We start from the raw sequence: 6866 nt of genomic DNA, 5'->3' as shown, positions 1-6866 counted from the left end.
CTTAAAAATACAAGCTTTAAAAAAAGATAAACAATTAAAACAATGGTAACAGGTGGGTGCTGGGAAGGAGGAAGGTAATAAAAGCAATAATTATCCTAATATAACCACCATTTATGGAGCATGGTTATGCGCTAGCCTTGATGCTATCTCTGATGAGGAAACAGATGCTCAGAGATTTCACGTAATTCAACCCCAGGTCACCCTGAAACGCACCGGAGAGGAGGTAGGTGACTTCAGTACAGTTCAGCATGGGGAGGGCAAGAGTCGAGAGATGTATAGAAGGCTAAGGAGCACAGGGGGTGCTGAGCTCGGGGCTGTAGGAGGGCACACCAAGTGGGGAGGTGTCCCGGAGGAGAAGACACCTGCACTGTCTCCAAGGACGAATCCGGACTTCCCCGGGTGACGTGGGACGAGGAACCACGGGAGCGGAAGCACTTCTCGAAGTGGGGAGCCCTACGGAGCGTGCCGGAGAGCTCACGGCTCCTCAGAACGTTAGAGCACAGAGCGAGAAGGTCAAGTGGCGGGTGGGGCCAGACAGACCAGCAGGAGCTACACCCCCGAAGGGCTCTCCAGGCCATGTTGGAGAGTTTGGATTTTATTTGAGAGGTAATGGGGCGCCATTGAAAGAATCTGAGTGTAGACCGGTTTGATTAGACTGGCATTCGGGGTGGGTCACTCAGATGGCAGTCGGGAAGGCAGATTTAGGGGGAGGAAGCCAAGAGGCAAGGAGACCAGTGCGGGAAAGCCAGGGGGGAGACTGGTGGGGATACAGAAACACATGTAGAAGGTTAGAGGGATGGATGCTGACGCCGGATTGGCCGTGGCAGTGGAGGGAAAGAGGCGCGATCGCCAGGGCAACCGAATGCAGGGGGCGCCATTTGCTCCTTCGAGGAACACCCAGGGAGAAGCGGGGTTGAGGGTGGAGAGGACAGGGAGGCCAGTGTTGGGTATACGGAGTTGCAGGTTTCCGGGAGACGTCGTCGTAAAGAGGTCTGGCTGATCGGCAAACGCCCGAGGAGCCAACCTCCTTCCAGGCCTCACCGCAGGAAGGTTCCCGCCTGCCTTTGTGCCACGCTCCTTGGAATGTCACCGCCACGGCCACCGTGGTGCCCCCACCATTCCCCACGAGCCTCCTCCTCTGTGGTCGACCTTGGAAGGGAGCACCTCCGCCCATCCAGGCGCCCGCGCCGGAGACCTGGGGGCTCTCCTCTCGCCCGCTGTGTCGAATCCATCACCCAGCCCTACTGAGTCTCGTTCGGTCTGTCCTCTCTTCTCCATTCTGCTTCAGCGCCGACGCTTGTCGTCGCTCGGCTGACCTTGCCTTAGCCTGCTGAAACTGCAGGAGAGGACTCGGGGGCACTCTGGGGGACACCTGTTAGGTGTAAGAGAAGCTGCAGCAAGCAGGGACAGAGCTGAAAGGCAACACTCTGGCTGTCCCTTGGGAGGTCTCAAGAGGAGCCAGCCTTTTGCGGCTGCCCCGGGGCAAGGACTCTGTAACCCTCACCCGCTGGTCCTTGCACGCACACTGCCCCAGGGAGGGGGCTCAGACAAAGCAGATGTCTTCCTCCCAAGGCAGTTCCTGAGCCACACCTGCCGCGGGGAAGTGAGAGCCCCTGTCCCCAGAAGGAGGAGATGTGTGAAGGGGGTGGGGGGTGGGGGCCTCGGCAGCGCCCCAAGGAATTCTCTGCAAGCACCTGTCCTGACCTGGCACACCCCCTACCTGTCTTCAAAGCCCGGCTCCCATGTGACCTGCTTCCCCTCCTCACCAACGCTGCCTCTGACTTCCTCCTCCTCCTTTGCTCCACTCTGGTCCTGAGCCACTCTCGTCACCGTCACGGGGTGGACGTGTTCAGACGTCTGTCTCCCCGCCGGCCCCCTCCTGTATTTCAGAACCCACAACAGTGTCTGGCACACGTTGGCTGTTCAATCCACGCGCAGTGCGTTGAATAAAACGGGACTGGCCGATGAAGAGACAGCCACGAGGTTATAATAAAAGGAGCCCCCCCCCCCCCCCCGGGTGGCTCGGTGGGTTGAGCTCCTGGCTTTGGCTCATGACTGTCAGTTGGACCGCCTCGGGCTCTTCGATGACAGCGAGGACCCTGCTTGGGATGCTCTCTCTCCCTCTCTCTCTCTCTGCCCCTCCCCCACCCCAAGAAGACACAAATACAATTTTGTAAGAAAGGACCCAGAATCAAGCACACCTATGTTCGCCCAGACAGCAGCGCGGAAACAGGCGAGCACCCCGGAGACACAACACACACACACACACACACACACACACACACACACACGGACGCAGACCCGCAGCAAATGAAATGGACACAGACTGGGAAAAAAAAAAAAAATCCATCCGGACACGACCGCATTAACACACGTAAATGACCCACCTACGAATTCCGGTCCCTATTCGTCCCTAGGCGGCAACCCGCCCTCATTCGCCTTCCAGAAACTCTGCCAACCACGCAGCTGTGGCTTGCACCCCCCGCCACACCTCCCTCACCCTTTGTCCCGCGTCCGGGCGGACCTCTCTCCCAGTTTGGTGGCAGCTCCGCTCCAGAGAGAAGGGAGACGGCTCGGCTGGCGGCCGGCAGGGGGCGGTGTTCAACCAGCGATTCTCAGGCGCGCTCGGCCGACGTCGCTTAAGCGGGGGAACGGAGGAGGAGGGGCAAGAGCCAGGGGTGCTCCCGCCCACACACCTGCTGAGCTCCGCCCCACCCCCCAGCTCTTCGGCTTCTAAGGCCCCCCTCGTCTCAGCTGCCGTGTCGCGGATTTCCTAGTCTGGCTTTTCTCGCCTTTCCAGGGAAGGCTGAGCTCAGGGATCTCCCTCTCTGGGGTCCCCGTAGCCTCTGGTCGCCTCTGGCTCTGTCTTGCTTTTCAGGGTTGTCAGGACTCCTGGGTGCTCCGTTGGACTCCCGGAAGTTTATGCTCGGGAACCCACATGAGGGGTTGCTTCCCAGGGCTCCCTGTCGGGGGATGCTGCCACCGGTGGTTGTGGCTGGATGTCAGGCCCCTTCACTACCTCGGCCTGGCACCTTGTAGAGTGCGCAAACCGTACAACAGTACAGGTTGGGCCTGCTACTTACTTACTGCCCCTTACTGTACCATTAAGTGAGCATTTGTCACGCTGAGCACCGCCAGGATGATTTCATTTCACCCTCATAGCACCCCTGTGAGGCAGGTCTTAGTATATCCCCCATTTTACAGGTGAGGAACTTGAGAGCCCAGGAGGGCATGTGGTTGGCCCGTTACAGGACAAAGAGTGAAGGTGCATTTGGAGCTGGGACCCAGGTCCTCCGGCTGCCAGTTGTGGGCTCCCTGTCCCCTCCATCACAACATGGCCCCCTCTGCTTGGTTCCTCTCCCGGAACCAGCCTGCGAGGACCATGGCCTTCTGCAGGTTCCTTCCATTTCTAGAGTTCGGGAAAGGACACAAGCAAGCAGACAAGAGGCAGAAAGAGGGAAGCAGAGGGCGGGGGGGGGGGGGGGGGTGCGGTCCAGCTAGCGGAAGAGGAGAAGGCAAACGTAGGCCCTGCACTGCGGATGAAGGAAGGACGGTGGGCGACAGGACAGAGAGGAGCCCCCAGGCCCAGACTGGAAAGGGTCACAGGCAAGGCTTCCATTGTGTGGCACAAAGGGACCATATGCCTGGTAGCCTACGAAGTGTGTGTGTGTGTGTGTGTGTGTGCGCGCGTGTGTGAGAAGGGGGAGGCGAGGAGTGACTAAAAGCCTCCCCACTCTCAAGCCCCTGGGGCCCTGCTGTGGGCTCTGCCACAGGGGGTGGGGTTTGCTGAGAAAGGGGCAGAGCACGGGCGGGCCAGGGCCTGCGGTCACCAGAAGGAAGAGGGCATGAACGGCAGGAAGGGGCTGGAGGAGGAAGGAGGGGTGAGGTGCCCCAGTCCCACTTGCCTGGCGCCCCACCCACCCCGCGCCCATCCCACTGGCCCACGTGCTGGGTTTTGGAGGACGTGGACGGAGGGCCCCAGATGCCTCCTCTCCTAACATACCCTTCCTCCCTCCCTCTGTGTTAGCCCCAGGCTCCCACTTTCCCTCAGAGCCTGGGGGCTTCGGTCTCCCAGACGGTCCCCTTTCCCAGCGCCTGGCCTCCTGCCCTCTCCACCCCCCCCACCCCCTCCCCGCCTCCAGCTCCTCGGTCCTGGTCCTTGGAGCAGAGCGCAGCGAGGCCAATTGATTATCTGAAGAAATTCGGAGCTGGCACAACAGCTGCGGCTGCCCCTCCCCCCACCCCCAGGCCCTGAGGGATCCCTGAGCGGAGGGGCCCAGTAACCCCTTCTGCTTTCCAGCGGGGCAGTGATGAGCGGGGAGGCAGGCAGCTCTGAGCGCAGGGGCTGCTGGGCAGGGGAAGGCACCAAGCACCAGAGCCCGGAATGGAGAACCCGGGTTCTCACCCCAGTCCACCAACACTGGTGAGTCACACGGCCCTTGTGGACGGTGGCCTACCTATCGGCTTTGAAAACAAGCCGGTTTTCAAACAAGCCGGTTGGGGGCGCCCCGGGGAGGTGGGGGGGTTCAGTCGGTTAGGCATCTGATTCTTGGTTTCAGCTCAGGTCATGATCTCACGGTTTCACGAGTTTGGGCCCGGCAGTACTCAGAGCTTGCTTGGGATTCTCTCTCTCTCTCTCTCTCTCTCTCTCTCTCTCTCTCTCTCTCCCCCTCTCTCTCTTCAATGCAAGTGTCGAAGGAAAGATGTCATCTCCTTCCTGCGTGGGGGCTTCTCCCTAAGTGTAGCTTAGGACTTGGCTGCTGGTGTCAGGAATGAAAACAGCACCTTCAGAGACCGGGAGGCGTCTCAGCATTTCCCTCCCACTGCTTGCCTTCAGACTCCTCAGAGGACCTCGCGTTTGGAAGGCTCTCCGAGTTTACCTAGCCGATATTCCATCTGGGCAGGAAGGTACTCGCCGGTTTCTGTCTGGGGTCCATTCTCCAGCCGTCCGCTTCGGATTCCTCTTCCTGAGGCGGGCGCTTCTGTTGCTGGACAGCTCCAGGTTTTTCTTAGCGTTAAAATCTGTTTGCTGGGACTTCCGCCTCCTGGTCCTGATTCTGCTTCCTGGGGCCGCCCAGGATGCCTGCTGTTCTTTCTTCTCTCCATATTTGAGGATGGGGATCAGATTGCCCCTAATCTACTCTTGTGGAGACACATATTTGCGGTTTTCTTTCTGCAAAGTTGTCTCCAGACCTTTTGCCTTCTTGGGCACAAAACTGAATACTCTCTAATTTGTCAATGTCTTGTTAAAGTACGGGGTCCACAGAAGGCCACCTGTCAGGCCGAGTCATTTCAGGGGAGCAGGGTGTTGGCAGTACTGGGCGTAAAGAATCTGGGTTTGAACTTCGCTTCTGCCCCTGACTCCCCGTGTGACCTTGGGCAAGGCCCTCCTCCTCTCTGGGCCATAGTTTCCTCATCTGTAAGTTGATGTAGGGTCTTTTCCAGGATTCCTTTGATTTCCTTCAGAGCCCCTTTTTATCCCCTTCCTTACCCGTCTCTGAGTCCCAGGTCCTCCGTTATGTTCTTCCCCGTATCTTAAAGGTTGGGGAACACAAAGTGGGCCAAGAACAAATTGCAACGAATACTGACCCAGCTCAGAGACAATAATGAGGACAGACAGGTTTCATGTCATGGCTTTTCCCAGCAGCATGGACCACAGACACGTTTTACTTGGGTTCCAGTGGGAACTCAAGCTCTTTCTCAAGCCCATAGAGAGCAGGAGCAGAAGCCCAACATCAGAAGGGTCAGAAAGTATCGCTCGATAAATACCAAGATGGAGGTACGTGGGACTTCAGGTGGGGAGGTCTGGGACCTGTGTGTTATACCCTTCCCTGCACCTGTCACTCCGGCCCCTCTTTTTCTCTCTCGCATCATTAACCCACCACACTGAGCTCTCATAGCCCCATCAGAAGAGCCTTCAAAGCCTAGGGCCTTCCCTGCCTACCCTCTCACAGCCTGCGGGCCAGCTTCCCAACCCAATCGAATGATCCACAGCCATACCTGATGCTGGAACGAGGTCACTTTAATTTTTCTTTTCGTATGAAATCAGAAATGCAACGGGAGGGGATCACACACAGGATGCAGGACACAGACCCTGGGGGCCCGTTGTTGGAGGGGATCAGGAAGAAGTGAAGGGTCATGGGAGAGGGCTAGAGAGAGAAGAGAGGCAGGCAGGACTGGGGCGGGACTGTCTGGGGGTGGAGGGAACTATGGAAGGGTCCAGGAGCCCTGGAGCTGGGGGAAGGGCACCATCCCAGAGGACTGGGGTGTCTGGACAGATGGGTCTGAGGAAGGGATATGGGTGTGGTGAGCAGACAGGATGCCCACACACACCTGGGGTTGCAGAGGAGGAAGAAAGGGAAAGGAGTAACCAGGGAGGAAGCAAGAGAGACCCGGCCGGGGCTGCCAGGAGCCCCCTCACTCTACCCCAAAGTGCACAACTCGGCAATAAATAGTAATATTTATAAATAAATAAGTAAATAAATAGATGAATAAATAAATAAATACGTAAATAAATAATATCCTTGTAGAGCATGGAGTCTGGTGTGGGGGAGGAGGGAGCACGGGAAAGGCAGTGAGCTCACTTCTACACGGGCCCTCTGGCCCTTCATTCCGACCCTGGGCTGCACTCAGTAACACTGGAGGGGGTGCGAGGGGGTGCGGGGAGCCTGCTGGGGGTGGGTGGAGCAGGATGGGGAGGGGGTGTCTTCCCTTGCCGAAGGCAAGCTTAAGGGAGGAGAAAAATATATATATAACGAACTGGCCCTAGGTCCCAGAAGGCAGAGCATTTCCGGAGGGCAGTAATAGAACATTCCCTCCCCCCCCCAACCCCCCCTGCATCTGAGGCAGGAAGCGCTGTGGGTTTT

This window comes from Acinonyx jubatus, chromosome E4, assembly GCF_027475565.1.
Source record: "Acinonyx jubatus isolate Ajub_Pintada_27869175 chromosome E4, VMU_Ajub_asm_v1.0, whole genome shotgun sequence".
Lineage (NCBI taxonomy): Eukaryota > Metazoa > Chordata > Mammalia > Carnivora > Felidae > Acinonyx > Acinonyx jubatus.
The sequence above is the reverse complement of the archived record's forward strand: the minus strand, read 5'-3'. Positions refer to the sequence as shown.